Source organism: Lithobates pipiens, unplaced genomic scaffold (assembly GCF_037356315.1).
Source record: "Lithobates pipiens isolate NorthernLeopardFrog02 unplaced genomic scaffold, aLitPip1_a1.2 Scaffold_28, whole genome shotgun sequence".
Lineage (NCBI taxonomy): Eukaryota > Metazoa > Chordata > Amphibia > Anura > Ranidae > Lithobates > Lithobates pipiens.
In genome coordinates this window covers 131,136,220-131,159,340 of record NW_027507789.1, presented here as the reverse complement: position 1 = coordinate 131,159,340, position 23,121 = coordinate 131,136,220, and the positions used below count along the sequence as shown (strand labels likewise).

The window sequence follows — 23,121 nt, the reverse complement described above, 5'->3', positions numbered from 1 at the left end:
AGCTCCGCCTGTGCAGGGCGCTGCCTCTGCGCGTTATTCTAAAAGTTCTTTGGTGTGGGCCTTTTTTGAGACGAATGCATCAGATCGCACCGCTGCTATTTGTAACATATGTCTCAAGCGTATCTCGAGTGGCCAAAACATCAGCCGCTTGGGCACCACATGCTTGACCAGACATATGTTGACCTGCCATGCAGCTCGTTGGCAAGCGTACCTCAAAGACCCACACCAAAGAACAAAGCGGACCTCTCCTTGCTCCTCATCAGCTGGCATCTCCAACCCCACTAGACCTTCAGTCCTCTCTGAAACCTTCTCTGAGAGGAATGAAGGTGTAGAATTAGGTGCGTCACAGCCAAGTGCTTCCGGGCACTCTGCTAGCAGTACACCCACGTCCGATTATAGCAGGCAAATGTCCCTGCCCCAGCTGCTGGACCGGCGAAAGAAAATCACTCCCAGCCATCCACATGCCCAGCGGTTGAATGCTAGCTTGGCTAAATTGCTAGCACTTCAACTGCTGCCTTTTCAGTTGGTAGACTCGGCCCCCTTCCGTGAGTTTGTACAATGTGCGGTTCCTCAGTGGCAGGTCCCCAAACACCACTTTCTCACGGAAGGCGATTCCGGCTCTCTACCGGCATGTGGAAGGCAATGTCCTTGCCTCGCTGGACAGGGCGGTCAGCGGTAAGGTGCATATTACCACTGACTCATGGTCCAGCAGGCATGGACAGGGACGTTACCTGTCTTTCACCGCCCATTGGGTCACTCTTCTGGCAGCTGGGAAGGATGCAGGACAAGGTGCAGTAGTGTTGGAGGTTGTTCCGCCACCACGCCTCCAAAATGCTATTATTGGTTGTGACACACCTCTCTCCTCCACCCCCTCCTCTTCTTCCTCCATGGCCTCTTCCAGTGCTCTGTCCTCAGAACCAGCGGTGCTCCGTAGGCGTTCCAGGGGCTACGCAAGTACGCAGGCAAAACAATGCCATGCCGTGCTTTGGCTGGTTTGTTTGGGGGACAGGAGCCACACTGGGGCGGATGTTTTGTCAGCTCTGCAGGGGCAGGCCGAGAGGTGGTTGACGCCACGCCAGCTTAAGCCAGGAATGGTGGTTTGTGACAATGGCACCAACCTCCTCTCCGCCCTCTGACAGGGACAACTGACCCATGTGCCCTGTGTAGCTCACGTCCTTAACCTGGTGGTGCAGCGGTTCTTGGGCAGGTACCCCGGCTTACAGGATGTCCTGAAGCAGGCCAGGAAAGTCTGTGTGCATTTCCGCTGATCATTTAATGCCTGTGCTCGGCTGGCTGAGCTCCAAAAGGAGTTGAACCTGCCCAAGAACCGCCTTATATGTGACATGCCCACCAGGTGGAACTCAACGTTGGCCATGCTGCAGCGGCTGCACACGCAGCAGAGGGCCATCAATGAGTACCTGTGCGACTACAGCACCAGGACAGGGTCAGGGGAGCTTGGTTTTTTTCTCACCACGCCAGTGGGGCATGATCAGGGATGCGTGCACTGTCCTGTCACTGTTTGAGGAGGCCACAAGGATGGCGAGCAGTGACAGTGCATGCATCAGTAACACTGTACCTCTTGTCCACCACTTGGAGCATATGCTGCGTGGAATAATGGACAGGGCACTTGAGGCAAAACAGAGGCAGGAAGAGGAGAACTTCCTTGCCTCTCAAGGCCCCCTTTATCCAGACAGTGTTCCTGCTGTCCCACCCATCACACAGGAAGAGGATGAGGAGGAGGAAGAGGAGGAGGAGGATGATTGTGTCAGCATGGAGGTGGAGGCTGGCACTCAGGATCAGCAGCAGCAGTCTTGTAGGGATGATTTACAGTCCCAAGAAACACGTGGACTTGTACGTGGCTGGGAGGAGGTAGCTGCGGATCATGTTGCCCTTAGTGACCCAGAGGACTCCGGACCGAATGCCTCAGCTAACCTACGCTGCATGGCCTCCCTGATCCTGCAAAGCATGCGGAAGGATCCTCGTATTCTTCGGATCAAGGAGAGGGACCATTACTGGCTGGCCACTCTCCTTGATCCACGGTACAAGGGTAAGGTTGCTGACCTTATCTTGCCATCGCAGAGGGAGCAGAGGATGAGACATCTCCGGGAGGCCTTGCAGAAAGGTCTGTGCAACGCGTTCCCAGAGACTGGGAGGTTACAAACTCCTGGTCCTGGACAACGTGTTGCTGAGGCATCGGTCAGAAGGAGCGGTGGAGAAGGTGGCCGTCTGACTGATGCTTTCAGACAATATTTTAGTCCGCAGCCCCAAGGTATGATCGGTTCCAGCAACCATCGCCAGCGTCTGATTTACATGGTGCAGGAATACCTAGGGGCAAGGTCAGACTTGGACACCTTTCCCACCGAAAATCCTCTGGCTTACTGGGTCTTGAGGATGGATCACTGGCCAGAGCTTGCACAGTATGCAATTGAGCTACTGGCCTGTCCTGCATCCAGCATTCTTTCGGAACGCACCTTCAGTGCTGCTGGTGGCTTTGTTACCGATCACAGGGTGCGCCTGTCCACCGAATCAGTTGATCGACTGACCTTCATCAAAATGAATCAGTCTTGGATCACCCACAGCTACCAAGCACCTGAAGCTGATGTAACAGAATAATTTTTTTTTAAATATCACATCCCTTCAAGACTGCCTATGCTGATGCTGAGTGACTGTCCTGTTATGTTGATTGTCTATCCTCTTCCTCCTCCGCTGATATGTTGGAAGAACATTTCTGGTTCTGGGTGATGCCATCAGCCCAATTTTTCTGCCCCTGTTTAACAGGGGCGTTTAATTACAATTTTTGATGCAATGCTTTGCAGCAGGGCTAATTCCTGCAATAAAACTAGAGTATATGGGAGAGGTTGCAGTGTGGTGGCACCAGTACCAGTGCCTAAAGCCCAATTTTTCTGCCCCTGTTTAACAGGGACATGTAATTACAATTCTTGATATAATATTTCACAGGAGGGCCCGTTGCTGTGCCCACCCAGAGTAACTGAGGACTTATAGTGTTGTGGCACCAGCACCACCAAAGGTCAATTTTTCTACCACTGTTCAACAATGGCATGTAATTACAATTCTTGATATAATCGTTCACAGCAGGGCGCTCCAGTGCCCACCAAGAGTCACTTTGAGGGCTTACAATGTTGTGGCAAAACCAACACCTTGTTCCGCCATTTCTGCAGAGCATATAGGGCAGGCCCCTACTTTCAAACATCCAACTTACAAACATCTCCTACTTGCAGACGGAAGGAGACAACAGCAAGTGAGATGAAAAAAGATGTACGACAAAACAAATTATACAGGGGTGATAACCCTTCCCTATGTTTTCCAAAAAGCTTAAAAATAGTTTTTTTGACTGGAGCTACACTTTAAAAATGTACCAGTTGAAAATTACAAACAGATTCAACTTAACACAACAAACCTACACAGTCCCTGTCTTGTTTGCACTGCCTGTATACTGCTGTTCTGAGTATATAGGGCCTGGGGGCCACACGCATTTCCTTTTTTTAATATGGGTACTGGGTTCCCCTTAATATGCGTACAAGACCCAAAGGGGCTGGTAATGGGCAGGGAGGGCTACCCATGCCATTTTTCTCAATGATTTTCAACCATATTGCAGGAACCAGATATAACATTAAAACCGCAAGCAGTTTACAATGATGGTATTTCTGTTTAATGTCATTTTGTGCAGGGACTGTTCTAAACACGGGAAACACGTGGCACTTCACAGGCATACTACAGACACCCCCCAGGCACCATATTTAAAGGAATATTTCACTTGTTTTTTTTCACTTTAATCGTCATTAAAATCAGTGCTCCCGCCAAAACGGCCATTTTTAAAAACATTTTAGGCATTGACCCATGTCCCCTGGGGCAGGAGCCAGGTCCCCAAACCCTTTTTAGGACAGTATCTTGCATATTAGCCGTTAAAATTAGCACTTTTCATTTCGAACGTTCGAGTCCCATAGACTTCAATGGGGTTCTAAAGTTCGTTCGAATTTGGGGTCCGTTCGAAAGTTCTGGTGTGAACCGAACAGGGGGGCTCATCCCTAGTGGCCACGCAAAACATTGCCCCCTTCGGCCCAATTTGGACATTTTCCCTTAGGGGTGTACTCACTTGTTGCCAGAGGTTTAGACATTAATGGCTGTGTGTTGAGTTATTTTGAGGGGACAGCAAATTTACACTGTTATACAAGCTGTACACTCACTATTTTACATTATAGCATTGTACTGTGTGAGTGTGAACATCATCATCATAATGATCATATTTGGCTGCTCCCTGCTATACAAATTGCAAACAGGCAATAGTCAGGGCATGGGGAAAGGCATGTGCTGTCATGTCATGACTGTGCCTTTCCTGTGACTTCTACCAGAGTTGGCAATCCCTCTGTTTCTGCACTGCTGGGCTGAGATGGACATCACACAAGAACTCAGTTACTTGCTGAAGGAGTCAGGCAGTGTGCAACGCAATCCAAAATGCCAGATCACTCTGCCAGGCAAATAGGAGGGACTTACAGAGTAAGGACTTCTCACAGTGGCGGCCCATGCACTGTGGGATCCCAGGACGCCAGACACATGAATTCCTATGGGGGGGGGTGGTCTATTTGGAAGCACCTGATTATAGCCAGAGGATCTAATAGGCTTCAAAATAGGATGGGCTCGGGGCGCAGAGAGTACACCCTGATCCCACCCAATTGTGTGACCATAGCGAATTAATTTTCACTATTTTCACACTGCCCGCCAATCAGGAGGCAGGACTTGCTTCTTGATTGGCCAAAGCGCAACTCTGGCTGCATCCTACCCGATACGCGGGGGGATGCAGCCAGAGTCGCAAACCTCGCTAGTGGGGGGGGGGGGGGCGGTGGGCACAGTGGCTGCGTTTGATGGCCACAGGTTTCCTTTGATGGGCACAGTTGGATGCGTATGATGGGGGGTATGCTTGCGCCCTCCCAAAAATTTGGAGCACCAGCCACCACTGACTTCTCATCATAGAATAGTGTGTAAGTCTGCCAGACAAGGGTTACCGAAAATTTAAAAAAGTCCCCCTGATGATCTACAGTCTCCCGGCCCTCTGGATGAACAGATGGGGCCCCCCTTAGCGCAGGGAATTTGGTTACCAGGAAGTGCTTGGCGAGGAACAGTATGTACAGTGACAGATTGACTGACTGTACTACACATCCTACATAAAGCCTGAAGCTGCCAGTTGGGCCCCCTGGCAAGTGACTGGACCCGTTCCCCCTACAGAATGCCCAGTGGTACCTTCTTATTGGCTGCCCTGGGTCTCATCCTTGCTTTTTTCATGAAACAGGGTCATCAAGCCAAATTAAGCTGAGTTGTACAAGTTTTCGAACCTCTGTTGGATTTTTTTTGGTCTCTGTGTCCCTAGTAGGGAACTTGAACGTCCTGGTACCCAGAGACATAAAGTGAGGGAAAATTGAAAATTCGGACTTGCCTCCAAAATAGATTAAAAAATGGGAAATCTTCCTATTGGGACACACTTTGGAGAGATTTGCTTTACTGTCCTAAAGTGTCTATAGGTTTGGAAGTGAAAGTAAATCCCCCAACTGGACAAAAATTGCAAAAAGGCAGGGTTTTAATTATTCATATAAAACATTGGGGGTTATTTACGAAATGCAAATCCACTTTGCACTACAAGTAAAAACTACAAGTGCAAAGTGCACTTGAAATTGCACTGAAAGTGCACTTGGAAGTGCCTTTAGTAAATGACCCCCATTGCATTTATCTTACAGTAAAAAAACTGCTTATTTAGCCAGTACAGGAACAAAATAAGTTTTTCTTAGTAAAGACTTGACAGCCCTTTTATATTCACTGTTCTTGTACATAACATAAATTTTATCAATATGTTAACTCAAAAAGGCTATATCTTCCAACGATGGTTGTTCAAAAGCTTTGGTAAATCGATTCTGTCCATTCTGGGATTCCTAACATACATTTTTGAGTATTATGTGTATAAATCATTCTTATCTCTGACAACTGCTCTCTTCTTTTTATTAGTAGTACCAACAGCCTGAAATGAAAAAAAAAGTACCAGTTACTTACCGGTAACTGTCTTTCTGGGAAATCTTCCAGGACGGCACACCTGAGAGATGAGAGGCTCCTCCCTACAGGAAACACAATCAATCGACAGCTGTTTTAAGTCCCCACCCTTCCCCTTGATCCTCAGTTTGTAGAGAAGTAACTCCTGAACCAGGTTCACAAGGGAAATCATTCCTCATAGGTACTCACCTTCTAGTGTTCTAGAATTTTCCCTCCTCCAACGGGCGGGAAGTAGGCCTGCCGTCCTGGAAGATTTCCCAGAAAGACAGTTACCGGTAAGTAACTGGTACTTTTCTCAAGTCATCTTCCAGGACGGCACACCTGAGAGGATAAACAAGTACCTCAGGCCTACCTTAGGGTGGGGCCACTGCAAAACCCTCTTGGCGAACCTTGGCTCTGCAGTGAGCTTTACCTCCACTCCATACGCTCATATGCTTGATGAAGGCATGTTAGCTGGATCATGTGGCTGATTTGCAGGTCTGCTCCACAGATGTTCCTGCCTTTTCCGCTTCAGATGCAGTATCTAGGTGAAATGGGCTCTTAAAAATGGAATCAGAAAACATGTTAAACTTGTAGGTTAGCAATGTTGCCTATCTCACACATCTAACAACCATGGCCTATTATGCCTGTAGGTGCTACTTAGAACCACTAAAAAGATAAATAAGAGACCTGTGTAAGACAAGGACACTACATTAATCAATAAGAGGGCCTGTCTTAACACTATCCTGTTGAGGGAAATAAAACTGCTTCCTTTTCATCTTTATGTCAGCAAAAGACTAAAGGGAAGCCTACTTAAGGGAAATAGATTAACAGAAGCTTGAACCCTGGGTTTAAGGCACGCCCAATCTATGTCCTTACTTACGCCTGAGAGCCTTCTTCAGGAGATTAAAGTCCCTAGCAGGAGTAGACTACCCATATTGCTATGTCTAGTTTTGCTAAAAGGGCAAAATGAAGGCCATGCACCGAGCCGAAACCTATTCGATCGGGTATACATCTTTATACTTCATCCTCAGGCCCTAATACTCCTCTGAACAGAACTCTCTGGTTTTCTGATGTGCTTCCAAGACGTAAAAACATTAAGACTCAAGCAAACCCTAAATGCTGCGTATTTCTTTAGTGCAGCTAGCTAGGTCATAACTGATATATAAATACGGAAAGGACAGGAACCCCCTTTACTGTTGTGCTTTACCTATGTACAGCAAAACAAGGCTATAAAGACAGAAAGACCCAAACTTCTATGTTGTGTATTTCTGACAAACCACCACAGTTATAAGATTAATATGAACACCAACTCCCGTGTTGTGCATCTTTGCTATGCCACAGGGAAAAATATGGAACACAAGACAATCCTTTCTGTCATGCACTTCTGTAGTGTAGTTCAGATAGAACCAACACTGAGAAAGGACACAAGCAACCTGCAGCATTGTGTTTTTCTGAAACAGAAAGCACCAACAAGCTTCAATCTTGAGTATTTCTGCTGTGCAACAACATAAAAGCAGACACTGAGGAAAAAGACAGACAGCCTTTACAGCTGCAATCTTTCTGGTCTGCTGCAAAATAAAACAATAACGCCATGATGAGTATTCCTGCTGTGTAGCAAAACCTCAATCAGAAGGGACAGATAAGTTTAGGGTTCCCACACCCGTGCGACCCAACCTGCGACTTGGGACTGCAAGACGCATGAGAAGTCATATACTATGGCTTCCAATGGGTACAATTTGTGTCTGTGCGACACCAGCAGTCCCTGATTCCTGGATCCACAGACCTCAAGATTACACAGGTCGCAGGGAAAAAAACAAATAGCAGTTTTCAGGTCGAACAAGTAAGGGGTCCCCAATGCTGTGACTCCCTGGAGGATTGCAGCCAACAAACCCCTGCTGTGTATCCCTAAGATGCAGAAAGGTAGATCCATGAGAAACACTGCTTAGCCTGATATACAAACGATAAGGCAGTAAATATAGGACATACAGGACACAAACATTCAATCTTTGTGTATGTCTGATGTGTAGTAATATACCAATACTGAGCAGAGAGGCCACCATCCTCAATGTGTCTCTCAGCTGAGCAGCAAAAACAAAATCAGAAAAAGACAAGCAACCTTCACTGCTGTGTCCTTTCTGATATGCAGCCAATAAGGCAGTATATGCAAGACATAAAAAGGACAGACAACCTTCAATCTTGTATATGTCTGATGTGCAACAATATAACAATTCTGAATAGAGATAGCACATCCATATTGAAGTGATTTGGCCTTGCGACTCAACATGTCAAATCGCATGGCTAAAATCAGCACAACACCACTTTGTGGTGCTACATGGATTACCAAAGGCAGTATATGTACTACACCTGGCAGGGGTTCAATTTGTATTTCTACTATGTAGCCCAACAAATTCGAACCATCAATTTTCACTGCTGCCTTTCTGATAAGGCAGTAATACAGGACACAAAACCTCACAGACCTTAATGCTGTATAAATTGATGTGCAACAATAAAACACTATGAATAGAGATAGCACATCCATATTGAAATGATTTGTCATGCGACTCAACATGTCAAATCGCATGTTTAAACTCGGCAGCCATTGCTGTTAATAGCACTGTCTGAATCAGCACAGCGCCACGCAAATCAGGACCATCAGACTTCACTGCTGCCTTTCTGATAAGTAACCAACAAGGCAGTAAAACAGGACACAAAGCCCCAAAGACAGACCTCAATCTTGTGTATGTCTGATGTGCAGCAATATAACCATTATGAGCAGAGATGTCACCAGACACAATGATGTGCATTTCTGCTGTGCAACACAAAACCAGAAAGTACAGACCACCTTCACTGTTGTATTTTTCTGATCTGTAGCCAAACAAAGCAGTACCTTTAGTATATAAAGGACAGCAAACAAGCTTCAGTGCAGTGCATTTCTGATGTACAGCAATATAGCCCTTATAAGCAGAGATGTCACAAATCTCAATGTGTATTTCTGCTGTGCCACAAAAACATCCCAGCAAGCACAAACCTTCACTACTGAGGTCTACTGGTGTGCAGCCAATGAGGAGTCATGGTCTATCCCTTTATGAAATAACCAACAGGCAATTTATTTCATAGGCATAGCCTGGGCTGTAGATACTAAGCCTTCACCACCAGAGAAGGAACAGATCCTAAAATGGTTGGACACCCTACTATTAGTAGTAGTTGTTGTCCTACCTTACCTCCATAGACTGAGCAAACGCTAGCCAGCACATATCCAGGTGGTGCTGATTAGCAACTAAAGTCTCAATGAGCCCAGCCCTAGAGACCAATTTAAGACCTCTCTAGAAGAGGTGGTTACCAGTTTAGCCTGGGAGGTAAATAGCTATTTGCAGGCTTCAAACAATTAATTATGTAGCTCTTGCATAGGTTTGCACAGAAAATCCTCAATTAAAAGGATGTAGGGAGCGATCTATGGTGAATCGCCTTTAGATCTGCCACTGCGTGGATTGTAGCCCAAACCAATAAAAAAAGTTTCTTCTTACATCCTACACTATAATATAAACACAGTGTAAAGGTGGAGTGGGAGGTTGGAGCTTATGAAAGTTAACTATAGCAGGCAACCCCCAAAAGGAGGATCTGTGACAAGGGAACCCCTACTGTGCCACACAGTAGCTTGGTCTCTGCCCATCCTTGAATGTTAGGTCAGCTTTTAAACATTGTGAAGCAACTTCAGATTCCTAGCAGCTGGGCTAATAGGGCCGGTAACCTAGTGCACCTGCTGACCAGGGGAGCTTCTGAATCCACCAACCACTGCCCAATTAATAACCTGTTCAGTGGTATACCTGGCCTGTAAGTAACTTTGTATCTACCAGGTCCCCTCTGTACGCTATATTCATCCCTACTAAATGTACCACAACTGGGCATGTAGGGAGAGGCTGGCAACCTACTGCTGCAATAACCACAGTGTCTCTGCTGTAAGAGGGAGCTGTGGCTGGTGGTTTTAGCAGTGGCGTCTGCGCTATTTGTATCCCGACCCCAGGTTCTGCACTGCACCAGTCAGTATATACACGGGGAAGGGGGAGCAATGGCCTACCTACCTCTTTCTCATCTGAGGTGGTTTAGGCACACTCATTCCTCTGCACCACCTGTCCACCATACAGCTTCTCTGATGTAAGAGGGAGCTGCGGCTGGTGTTTTTAGCAGAAGCTTAAGGGCTATTTGAATCCAGACCCCAGGTGAGATCTCAAATGCCCAGGAACCCTCTGGCTGGAATTGGGGATTTTGCAGCTAAATTCCCACGGCAAAAGGAAAGTAAAGTACTCACCGTTGTCGTCTTCCTCTTTTTGCCACAACCAGCGGGCCTGCTTTTCCATCCTTATGGTCCACACGCAAGGAGGATAGCCGCCAAAGTGCTCCCCCCCCCCCAACTGCTGTCCCCATAGGGAGGTGCCAGGTTAGGCTGTGTCCTGCACTGTACCAGTCAGTCTATATACATGGGGGGGGGGGGGGGGCAATGCCTTCCATTCCTCATTCCCATCTTCATATCTGAGGTGGTTAAGGCAGACATCCACCGTAGTAAACTGGTGCCTCCTCGCTCTAGAGAAAGGAGGATGTGGGCGCCTGCTCCTACTGACTCTCAGCCTTCCCTCCTGGGTAAGAACGCCGCTGCCATTTTCCCAAAGTTTGAAAATGACGCGGGTGCTTGTTGCCACGCCCTCTCCGGCAGCCCACGCGAGCTACCGGGGACCCAGGAGTCGGGGACAAGCCCCCTGGAAAGAACCGATGGCCAGCACCCCCGTCTGAACAGCCACCTGTACAGGTAAGGAGGGGGGAGACAGGATAATGGCCCCTGAAGTTCTGGGTACACCACTGTACCCAGGGTCCTTCAGCTCTCAGGGGGGCTCTTCCAATTTCTGCTGCCCGCCCTGAGGAAAAGATAGGGGAACCCCCCAGGAAGGACAAGAATATCCTACCAGACCCAGAGGCTTCCCAGGCTTGTGGTCCGGCTCCCAGGGGGAGACCACCAGCCCCAGGCTTCGGGTCATTTGGAAAAAAACAAACAGTTTCGCTGTGTAGGGAGAAACACAATCAAAAACTGAGGATCAAGGGGAAGGGTGGGGACTTAAAACAGCTGTCGATTGATTGTGTTTCCTGTAGGGAGGAGCCTCTCATCTCTCAGGTGTGCCGTCCTGGAAGATGACTTGAGAAAAATAGTTTTAAAGTTCATCTTCCAGATATACATGCTACCTTAAATACAAGTTTGGATGTATTGAGCATTTTTTAAGAGGTGTCAATTTACTAAAATATCCTGATCTAATATTACAGAACTTCGAGATTCCCTAAAGCGTTTTTCCCACCCCAACTTCTTTCTCTAATTGAACCCTTATTTCTCTTGAAACCACAATTCCCGCCACAAATTTTATTTCTGTTAAAAAGTTTAGGACTTCATAATTTGTCTCCCTTATGCCCTTCCCACCACAGAAAGACTACCAACATATCTCTACTTGTTATAGTTTACCATAAAGCAGGAAAGAGTTGGGACCCTTTTCATTTTACTCTTCTTCCTCTCCTGGAACTACAGTACATCAGAAAGCAAATATAAATCTCTGCAAAGAGAATGGAACTCCCTCTTAAACAGGAGTAGCCAAAACAGGTGCCCCGACTAAAGAATTTGAACATTTTGGACTTCACTTCTGTTTGTCCTACGACTATGGTCATCGGTACAAATAGACATGAAGAATCAGGAGAGAAATCTGAGGTTCTACTCTAGCCTAATATTTTCCTGTTCAATAATTTTTTATTGAGTGTTTAAGAAAAACAAACATTGACAATTGCATAATACAAATCTCAAGATTTTGTATTCACATTGGTATTGACATAAGAGAGAAACTCATATGCCTTGCACACACGATCGGACTTTCCGCCAACAAAACCGTGTAATTTTGTCCGAAGGGTGTTGGCTCAAACTTGTCTTGCATACACAGTCACACAAATGTTGGCCAACAATTAGGAATGTAGTGACGTACTACATGGTTTTTCAGCTCTTTAGTGCCACCCTTTGGGCTCCTTCTGCTAATTTTGTGTTAGTAGAAGTTTGGCGAGTGCTGATTGGCTCTTTCCTTTTCTCGTTTTTCATTTTGCGCTTTTCAGTTCATTTCTGAACGACCGTTTGTCAACCAGACATGTTGCAGAATCGGAGGAGAGAACGTGTTATCTATTATTGGCCTTGGAGTTATTGCTTTGACATTATTTTTTGGATGAATAATGATTTGATTTGGTATATCTTCTATATTTTTGTATCCATAGAATGTACTTTTTGGTTAAGTTCTATTGGCAGATATTTTTATTGTGCATTAAAAAAAAAAAAAAAAAAAAAAAAAAAAAATGGCTATTGTGTAGAATACTTGGCTATGTGTTTTACTCCAAATGACAGTTTGGGAGTAGGCAGTTACTGTACATTTAAAAAAAAAAAAATACAATGTAAAATTAACAAGGGACACCAACAGTTTTATCTTTGATCTTATAAGCTACAGGGATAATGGTGTTGTGGTAAATTGCAAAAAAAGATAAAAAATTAGTTTGCAATAGCTCTATCAGTATTACCAGCAAAGCAGCTTCATTATTATCCCATTACAGAAGAAGAGAGTTGTGCACTGCATTTCGATATTTCATAATTTGCCACATCATGAATGTTAATTCTCCATTACGAGCGCTAGTTTACAAGACCAACCACTTCTGCTTCCGAGCATGCTCGTTTGTACTTTGGACTTTTGTCCAACGGACTTGTGTACACCCAATCAGAAAATCCGACAATACACGTTTGTTGCCGTAAAATTTGAAGAAATACTAGCCAGCATTTGTTGGTGGAAAGTCCGACAACATTTGTCCGATGGAGCATACACACGGTCGGATTTTCCGCCAACAGCCTGACATCCAACATTTCCCATCGGAAAATCTGATCATGTGTACGAGGCTTTCGACTTGAAGTGCATGATAGTGCAATATAGCAGCCATGCGTGAAGAAGAGGAAGCATTGCAAAATTAGTGTCTCAGGCTGGGTTCACACTGCTGCACAGAGGGGCTCACAGCAGGGGTCCAGTGTGTCCCTGTTCACCGTTTCAGTCCAAATCTTTGAATTCAGACCTGAAAGACGCACAGGACTCTTGTGCAATTCGCACCAGAGCCACTCTGGAGATGTGTGAACCACTGTGCAAATACAGTGTGAAATAAAATATTGCAACAATCCCCATTTTAATCTCTAGGGTCTCTGCTAATTATATATATATATATATATATATATATATATATATATATATATATATATATATATATATATATATATATATATATATATATTAGTGTAACCTGGGGGACAGGTAGCAGGTACAAAGCTCCCTGGGATGAGCAGTTGCTCAGGCACAGATACCAAATCCAGTGATGTAGTGACAAACAGTGCTGTGTTTATTTGTGTTATATACAAGTCCATACACAGGTGCTGTACAGTGTTCCAGAAAACAAATAAAGGACAAAAATAGCAAAACACAAATCCTAGCCGTGTCTCAGCTCGAACTATACAATATGCAGGCCCTCACTACCAGGCTGAACAAGCCTTAGCCCCTGTACACACGGTCGGAGATTCTGCCAACCAAATCCGTCAGATTTTGTCCATCAGATTTAGTCTGACGGATTGTGTCCGAAACTGTTGCATACACACGGTTGGACTAAGTTGTCAAAAAATCCGATCTTTCAGAACGTGATGACGTAATTTCGTTACGATGGGACTAGATTCAGGCTAGTAGCCAATAGCTTTGATGTAGGAATTTGATCTGAGCATGCGTGGCACTTGGTCCGATCAAAAATTCTCTACACATGATCAGATTACGTCTGACCGGCCCAGTTGGTCGGGAAATATTTCCAACATGTTGGAAAATTGGGTCCGACGGAGATTCGGACGGAATCAGTCTGATGCATACCACACACAGTCAGATTATCCGATGACACAGTCCGATAAGACACATTCCGACGGATTCTCCGACCGTGTGTACGCGGCATAACACTTGTCAGTCTCTACATAAACTGCTTAACAGCTTTTACCAACCTTTTCCTCTTCACAGACCGACTTTGTCTGTATGTCCCAGGCAGAGAGAGAAAGGCTGTCTGCTCAGGTGAGCTTAAATTAGCCGAGGGAGGAGGACCAAGACCCGAACTGGATCATGGATCAGAGATTTCTGAATGTGTACGAGAGGAGCCTGGGATACGTATAAACCCCGAACAGGACTTTTCCTGGCTTTCTCTGGGACGCTCTGCTACAATATATATATATATGTTCTAGCCACAAATATGTATTTTAACTGCTTCAGCCCCAGGAGATTTTACTCCCTTCCTCACATTTTACAATTTGGCACTGACTTTTACTGACAATTGCGCGATTGTGCAATACTGTACTCGAACGAAGTTTGTGTCCTTTTTTCCCCACAAATAGAGCTTTCTTTTAATGGTATTTGATCACCTTTTGAGGTTTTTAGTTTTTGTGCTATAAACAAAAAAAAGCAACAATTTTGAAAACAAACAATATTTTTACTATAATAAACATCTACAATTTTTTTTCAAAAACAAATGTATTCATCGGTTTAGGCCAATATGTATTATTCTACATATTTTTAGTAAATAAAAATTGTAATAAGCTTATATTGATTGGTCAAAAGTTATAGCGTCTACAAAGTAGAGGATAGATTTATTGCATTTTTGTTATTTTTTTTATTAGTAATGGCAGTGATCTGTGATTTTTTTTATTGGGACTGCGACATTGCGGCGGACAGATTGTACAATTTTGACACATTTTTGGGACCATTGACATTTATACAGAGCTATTAAAATGCACTGATTACTGTGTAAATATCACTGACAGGGAAGGAGTTAACACTAGCGATGATCAAGGGGTTAAATGTGTTCCCTCGTTAGTGTTTCTAACCTTATGGGGATGTGACTGACTGGGGGGAGGAGACATATTGTTGTGCGTTTGATGAATTTACTCTGTATTATACATTACTATGAACTCAATCAATCTCTTTTTTTACCTCGACCTCCACACTTCAGCCGCTTCATTTTAAAGTCCCAATTTCCCTTCTATTTTACCATATACCGGGATGGAGGCGCTAGCCCGTGCCTCATTTAAAGTCCCAAACTGTCCATTGTTTTTTGTTCAAAGCATCTCAAATGCTGCCAATTAGAAAGCAAAGGTGTTTAAACCATAACTAGAATCAGTACTGTAGTAGAAGATCATTTAGGTAGACATGGCTATTCTCCACAAGGAATTTGGATCAAAGAAATGAATCAAAGAAATTCAATTATTAACATAACAAATCTATCCGAAACAAAATGAAACATATTTCCATTCTGCACATGTCTACTTTCTGAACACTATTTCATAACTATATATATATATACAGTATATATATGATATTATTATTTTTTGCATTGGTGCAAGTCCCCCATCCCCATGATATGTCCTAGCTACCCACCATGCCATGCCCTTTGTTTGACAATCCCTTGTCTATTAGCCCTTGTACACACGGTCGGACATTGCGATGGAAAATGTCCGATTGGACCGCGTTGTCGGATAATCCGACCGTGTGTGGGCTCCATCAGACTGTTTCCGTCGGAATATCCGACCGTCAAAGTTTTAGAGCTGCGCTGTAAAATTTACTGACAGCATGATCCGATCGGACAAAGTCCGATCGTTTGTAGAGAATTCTGATCGGACAAAGTGCCACGCATGCTCAGATCAAATTCCTAGACCAAAGCTATTGGCTACTAGCCTGAACGTAGTCCTGTCATAACGAAATAATGTCATCACGTTCCAAACAATCGGATTTTCCGACAACTTTGTCCGACCGTGTGTATGCAACCCCAGTTTCGGACAAAATCAGTCGGACAAAATCCGACGGATTTTATTGTCGGGATGTCCGACTGTGTGTACAAGGGCTTAGCCTTAATAAAGATCTGAATTGATTTTCAAGATTTTTCCCCAATTTACTCCAATGGGGTTTTGATTAAAGTTCACAAATTTCATAATTTCAACAAAAACACACTGACTCAGTTTCAGACACATTCACTCATCCCTAGTAACAGTAAGCACCCCTTGCTATTGAATGATAATGCTGTAAAATGTGCAGTGACTTTTCAATATTATATTCTTTATAAAGAAGGTGAATTAAATTGAAAAAAAAAATATATATATACACCTTGAAAACCTATTCAACTGGGCTGTTTAGAAATGAAATTCAACTCATCTGGGTGGCCCTTCAGAAAGACTTTTTGGCAGCATATCCCTTGTCAGATGCTCTAAATGGTAATGCCTACATAGTAATTAGGATAAAATTATATATTCTGCACACAAGTAGAAATTATGTCAACAAAAATGGAAAGCTGCTATACAACGATGTGTGCTCCTACACAAATGTATCCATGGGCCTCAGCCCCAAATGTTTTCTATGTGTCATGTGTGTGAGAAATGCATGTTACATGATTGGTTAGGCATGTTGTTTAAACATATTAAACATTTCTGAGTTTCTTATGTGCAGCAAGTCACAGCACAATATTACTTTTCATTAACCTTCATGTGCCCAAGTCATTCCTAGACATTGCTGTTTAAAAAATAAATAAAATATGGCTAATATTTTCAAGACATTGTGATCAATATGAGTTAAAGAGCAATTTCATTTAAAACAAAGGAAATCCAAACCTGAGCTACTAATAGTCACCCAAATTTGATCTACACACAATTCAGTTGGTTCACTTGAGAGACTAAATTTGCAACTCTTGCAACTATAATGAAAATTAGATGTTTGCATTTTTTCTTTTTTGGGGGGTTAGGAGGAGTGCTTAAACATTCCTGTCATGCTTACCCCTAACACAGGTGGTCAAGCACTAAAGCTAGCTTCTATGTTCTTCACTTATAGCTGACCCCTTTCCCATAAGGCAAGCAGGCCTACCTCAGTTGCCCGCAGGACCTATGCACAATGCTATAGTGGCTGGCTACCACGTTAGGGCAGGCGCGCACTGAGAAAAGCAAACAGATATCTGCGGTTGGCGGACAGGCAAGGTTCAGAATAGTCAGGGTCAATGTCCAAAGTCAAAAGGCAGGCACCCCCGGGGGGTGGGTGTGGGCGATAATGGCCTCCTTCATACCATTGTTCTGTATTGGGGTCCAGATATGACCATGGTGGGCACACTACCAGGCAGATGGTGGCATCTGGGTGCTGCAGTTCCAGCACAATTTAGGCGCTACCATTGACCTCTATTAGATCCGGTGTTTACATTAAGGGTGTCAAAGATGTAGCAAGCAGAACTCTGCGATTTCCTAAAAATGGAGAGCAATGGGAGCATACCTAACAATGCAGCACACGTGCGCCAGGGCTAAAAATGGGTCCAACATGCAAGCAAGCAAATCACAGCTGACAAGCAATACAAAGGAATCATGGACTGTGTTGTCCGTATCCCCAAAGAACAAGGTTTTGTGTCTTTTTGGCGTGGTAACATCGCCAATGTGATCAGGTATTTCCCAACCCAAGCCCTCACCTTTGCCTTCAAAGACAAGTACAAGAAGATCTTCCTTGATAATGTTGACAAGAGGACCCAGTTCTGGTGTTACTTTGCTGGAAACCTGGCATCTGGTGGAGCTGCTGGAGCCACCTCCTTGTGCTTAGTCTACCCACTTGAATTTGCTCGAACCCGTCTAGCTGCTGATGTTGGAAAGTCATGCTGGCAGAGAATTCAAGGGTCTTGGTGATTGCCTTGTCAAGATTTTCAAATCCGATGGGCTTAAAGGTCTCTACCAAGGTTTCAATGTGTCTGTCCAGGGAATCATCATTTACTAGACATGTGCAGAGTAAAATATTTCGTTTCGGAATTTCGTTTTCGTCCGAAAACTTAATTTATTTAGTTACTCCCGAAATTCGTTTTTATTTATTTCGTTTTTCGTTCAAAAATTGCATTCGTCCGAAAATCCACATGAATTACGGTCGAATCTGTCTTGGAAGGCTTATGGTGTCTGTCGAATGTATAAAGAAGATTCGACGGAGCTAACTATATAGCATACTTTAGAACCCTATTAAAGTCTATGGGACTCCAACGTTCAAAATCTAAAGTGCTAATTTTAAAGGCTAATTTGCAAGTTACTGTCCTAAAAAGTGTTTGGGGACCCGGGTCCTGCCCCAGGGGACATGTATCAATGCAAAAAAAAGTTTTAAAAATGGCCGTTTTTTCGGGAGCAGTGATTTTAATAATGATTAAAGTGAAACAATAAAAGTGTAATATTCCATTAAATTTCGTAGGGGGGGGGTGTCTATAGTATGCCTGTGAAGGGGCGCATGTTTCCCGTGCTTAGAACTGTCCCTGCACAAAGTGTCATTTATGCAGGAAAAAAAGTCCTTTAAAATCACTCGCAGCTATTATGAATTGTCGGCTCCGTAATACAGAGAACACTCATTGAAAGTCATTGATAAAAAAATAAATAAATACATTTTAAAAAAGGGTGGGGGTCCCCCAAATTCAATTACCAGGCCCTTCAGGTCCGGTATGGATATTAAGGGGAACCCTGCCTCAAATTTAAGAAAAAATTTGACGTGGGGTTCCCCCTAAATATCCATAACCAGACCCTTCAGGTCTGGTATGGATATTAAGGGGAACCCTGCATCAAATTTTAAAAAAAATTGACGTGGGGTTCCCCCTAAAAATCCATACCAGACCCTTTATCCGAGCACGCAACCTGGCAGACCGCAGGAAAAGAGGGGGGGACGAGAGAGCGGCCCCCCTCCCTCCTGAACCATACCAGGCCACATGCCCTCAACATTGGGAGGATGCTTTGGGGGTCCGTGACCCCTCAAAGCACCTTGTCCCCATGTTGATGAGGACAAGGGCCTCATCCCCACAACCCTGGCCGGTGGTGGTGGAGGTCTGCGGGCGGGGGGCTTATCAGAATCTGGAAGCCCCCTTTAACAAGGGGACCCCCAGATCCCGCCCCCCCCCCCGTTTGAAATGGTAAGGGGGTACAAAAGTACCCCTACCATTTCACAAAGAAAGTGTAAAAAATGGTTAAATAAAACAAACACACTTTTGAAAAATTTCTTTATTAAAAAAAAAAAAAAAAAAAAAAGATTCCAGCGGCGGTAATCCACTCTTGCTGTCCAGCGACGGACGGTCATCTCTCCAGCGATGTCTCATCTCATCCAGCGCAGCGCAGCATCCTTCTTCTGTCTCCGTGGAGGAGACACTACAGGCATTCCGGCGGCTGACGTTTCTTATATACGGAGGGCGGGGCCACCCGTCACCTGACCCGCCCCCCCTCTGACGCAAGGGGAAACCCGGGGTTCCCCGTGACGTATGGGTGACCCCGCCCCCCTCTGATGTAACGGAAACCTGCCTGTGTTACATCAGAGGGGTGCGGGGTCACCCATACGTCACAGGGAACCCCGGGTTTCCCCTTGCGTCAGAGGGGGGCGGGTCAGGTGACGGGTGGCCCCGCCCTCCGTATATAAGAAACGTCAGCCGCCGGAATGCCTGTAGTGTCTCCTCCACGGAGACAGAAGAAGGATGCTGCGCTGCGCTGGATGAGATGAGACATCGCTGGAGAGATGACCGTCCGTCGCTGGACAGCAAGAGTGGATTACCGCCGCTGGAATCTTTTTTTTATTTTTTTATTTTTAATAAAGGAATTTTTCAAAAGTGTGTTTGTTTTATTTAACCATTTTTTACACTTTCTTTGTGAAATGGTAGGGGTACTTTTGTACCCCCTTACCATTTCAAACAGGGGGGGGCGGGATCTGGGGGTCCCCTTGTTAAAGGGGGCTTCCAGATTCTGATAAGCCCCCCGCCCGCAGACCTCCACAACCACCGGCCAGGGTTGTGGGGATGAGGCCCTTGTCCTCATCAACATGGGGACAAGGTGCTTTGAGGGGTCACGGACCCCCAAAGCATCCTCCCAATGTTGAGGGCATGTGGCCTGGTACGGTTCAGGAGGGAGGGGGGCCGCTCTCTCGTCCCCCCCTCTTTTCCTGTGGCCTGCCAGGTTGCGTGCTCGGATAAAGGGTCTGGTATGGATTTTTAGGGGGAACCCCACGTCAATTTTTTTTTTAATTTGATGCGGGGTTCCCCTTAATATCCATACCAGACCTGAAGGGTCTGGTTATGGATATTTAGGGGGAACCCCACGTCAAATTTTTTCTTAAATTTGAGGCAGGGTTCCCCTTAATATCCATACCAGACCTGAAGGGCCTGGTAATTGAATCTGGGGGACCCCCACGCTTTTTTTTTTATTTATTTTTTTATCAATGACTTTCAATGAGTGTTCTCTGTATTACGGAGCCGACAATTCATAATAGCTGCGAGTGATTTTAAAGGACTTTTTTTCCTGCATAAATGACACTTTGTGCAGGGACAGTTCTAAGCACGGGAAACATGCGCCCCTTCACAGGCATACTATAGACCCCCCCCCCCCCCTACGAAATTTAAAGGAATATTACACTTTTATTGTTTCACTTTAATCATTATTAAAATCACTGCTCCCGAAAAAACGGCCGTTTTTAAAACTTCTTTTTGCATTGATACATGTCCCCTGGGGCAGGACCCGGGTCCCCAAACACTTTTTAGGACAGTAACTTGCAGAATCTTTTCTCTCTGTCAAATCTTTTTTCTCTGTCGAATATTTTCTCTATATAATCTTGGACTAATAGATTAGAGGTAAGGTTAGGCACATTCGACCACAGGTTCTATAGACACAGATTGTTGTCAGAGTCATGTCGAATCTCCTATTCTATATCGAACTGTTGTAACAATGAAAACGAAAATAAAGCATTTATTTATGTCGGATCTTTCGTTTTTCGGATTTTGTGCTTTCGTTATCGTTTGTCAAAACGAAAACGAAAATAGCTGAAATTCGGACGAAAATGCATTCGGACGAAAACGAATGCACATGTCTATCATTTACAGAGCTGCTTATTTTGGAATCTACGACACAGCTAAAGGTATGCTTCCAGATCCCAAGAACACACACATATTTATCAGCTGGATGATTTCTCAGACAGTAACAGCAGTGGCAGGCTTTGCCTCTTACCCATTTGACACAGTCCGTCGTCGTATGATGATGCAGTCTGGAACAAAAGGAGCTGAGATCATGTACAGTGGCACAATTGACTGCTGGAAGAAGATAGCCAGAGATGAGGGTGGCAGGGCTTTCTTCAAGGGTGCCTGGTCCAACGTGCTCAGAGGAATGGGTGGTGCTTTTGTCTTGGACTTGTACGATGAGCTCAAGAAAGTCATCTAAGTTTATCCTTGTTCAGATGTCTGTGACCTGGCATGCTGTATTATGTAACATACCCTGAATGCTCTGGACTTTCTCTTTTTTGTTTTTGTCAAGCACACCTTTATTTATAAAATGTAACTGGTAATTTTACTGGTTGATATTTGGGGAAACAAGTTTATTCCATTTCACCAGCTTTCCACATTAACATAAAACATTCCCTTTATACCCACTTAAAATGGTTGTAAACCCTTACAACACACTTTGACCTACAGGTAAGCCTAGATTAAGGTTTACCTGTAGGTCCAAGAAATATCTCTTAAACTTATACGGTTTAGGAGACATTTACCCAAAGACAGGCACCGCTGTGTACTGTGCATGCACCGTAGACAGCGGCGCGCAGGCGCACTGAGCGCGTCATCGTCAACAAAGAAGATGCCGCGCGTGTCGGCTCCCATGCGCATGCGCAGTAGTGACGTTATCGCGGCTTCGCCGAATGACAGCAGCGGAGCTGCGAGACCCCACCGAGAAGATGGATGCACCAGACTACAGGGGACAGCTGTGACTTTGCTGGCTCCTGTGTCAGGTAAGTGACATATAATGGACTACTATGCGATGCATAGTAGTCCATTATGCTTTGCCTTTGCAGGGAATGAAAGAGGAAGTAAACCCATCAGGGTTTACTTCCTCTTTAACTATCAGTGAGGCCTGCATTTGTAGTGCACATCTGATGGGTGGGCTTACCTGATGGGACTCAATTCAACATTCTTTATTTTTTATTTCAGTCCTGTTTTTAAATAACCTAGGTTGGCGGAAATGAGGTAGCCCGGGAGCGTTGGTAAAAGCAAATAGTCCTTTTATTAATAATAATTTTAAAAAATCATGCAAACAAAAAAAACAGTGGGGTTGTAGGGCTGCTCAAAGCCAGTGGATTAAAGCTCCCCTTGCTGAATTTAGGATGTGAGACAGGCATCTATCCACCGATCCAGGTAGGCTCTTGAACTACAGAGTTGAAGGTAAATCTAAAGGAAATTGAATAAAAAAAGTGTATAATGTATGGGCAGCTTCAAAAGGCTTCTCACTTCTAAACAAAACACAGCTTATCTCCAGCAATACATAACACATAATAGTCTGCACCCTGGTTTAGAATCGCCAAACTAAATAAAGGTGCACCACCACCATACCATTCCTGCTCTGTGGTTTTGGGGTTTCCAGTTGGCTTCAAAAGGAGAAGGTTTTCACAGCTCGACCATTGGGGCACAATACTTAACTCAATTCACTCTGTTCACACAGGTGTCTAGCTTACTCTCTCAATGCCAAAGATTCTAATTCTGGACTCTGAGGCACTTGGATTAACCTAAACTGTACCAAATTCCTGTAATCGGGGGGGGTTCTTCCCAACCATAGCTCTTTGAACCTCCAAAATTCCAGGTTCCTAATAAGGGCTTAGCAATCAAGAGAGTACTAAAAGGACTCCCCTCCTCTCAAGCCAGACTACCATAGAACTCCTCACCCTGCATAGGTGAGAATCCCCTTAGTACACAACAATGTTTTCTAATTGTCCCCCTTAAAGAGACCACAACTCAAATAGTAGGGGAAATATACCTGCTGTCCTGTACACTATATATAGATGAGTAGTTTCCATCTTTGGCCAGAAGGTCATACCAGACTTAAAGGGGTTGTGAACCCTCATGTTTTTTCACCTTAATGCATCCTATGCATTAAGGTGAAAAAAACTTCTGACATTGAACGACCCCCCAGCCCTCCCATTTAACTCACCTGAGCCCTTTGTTCCCTTGATGGAA

The 23,121-nt window shown here is 44.6% G+C and overlaps 1 pseudogene; it reads left to right on the top strand.

Moving 5' to 3' along the window:
- Positions 1–17,452: 17,452 nt before the first annotated feature.
- Positions 17,453–21,357, top strand: LOC143934899 (ADP/ATP translocase 2 pseudogene; annotated as a pseudogene).
- The last annotated feature ends 1,764 nt before the right edge of the window (positions 21,358–23,121 follow it).